The sequence below is a fragment of the Heloderma suspectum genome, chromosome 16 (genome assembly GCF_057233095.1).
Source record: "Heloderma suspectum isolate Gila_16-S chromosome 16, 16-S_ref, whole genome shotgun sequence".
Lineage (NCBI taxonomy): Eukaryota > Metazoa > Chordata > Lepidosauria > Squamata > Helodermatidae > Heloderma > Heloderma suspectum.
In genome coordinates, this window is record NC_139473.1 from 1,575,619 (window position 1) to 1,576,271 (window position 653).

Consider the following 653-nt stretch of genomic DNA (forward strand, 5'->3'; position numbering starts at 1 on the left):
ACCAAGCTTTTCCTTCCAGGATGGCAGTCTGACACGCCTGCCACGTTGCCCCTGTGTGGATCAGTTGGGACCAACTGTGGCCGGCTGGTCAGGGGACCACATGGCCTGGCCAAGTGTGCACAAGCAGTGCCCCTGAATCCTAGACTGGCGTCTCTGGGGTGAGCCCATAGAACAGCCTTTCCCGACTGCCCCCCTCCAGATGTGTTTGGACTACAACTATCACCCCAGCCATCAGGTCCATTGGCCATGCTGGTGGGGGAAGATGGGGCTTGTAGTCCAGCACCTCTGAAGGGCTCCAGGTTGGGGAAGACTGCCTCACAAACTCAGGCTAACTGCAGGCATGAGACACCATACTGAGGCCTCCATCTGGGGGGAAGCCAAGGCCCCGACCTCAAGAAAATGAGATGAGATGACCCTGCCCACAGAAATCAGTAGGCCAACTATCCACAGTGGTAAAGTCCCATGGACTTCAACAAGACTCACACACAACCTGCTTTCCCTGGATCAGGGCCCAAGTGTGTTCTGGGGCACACTGTGAAACACCAAAGTCACTCTCCACGAGAGATAGTTCCCACCGCCCCTTTTCAAACTAGGCTGATGCCATTTCCACCCACCCACCCACCCTGTTGTTTTGTCCATTGCAACAGGATTCC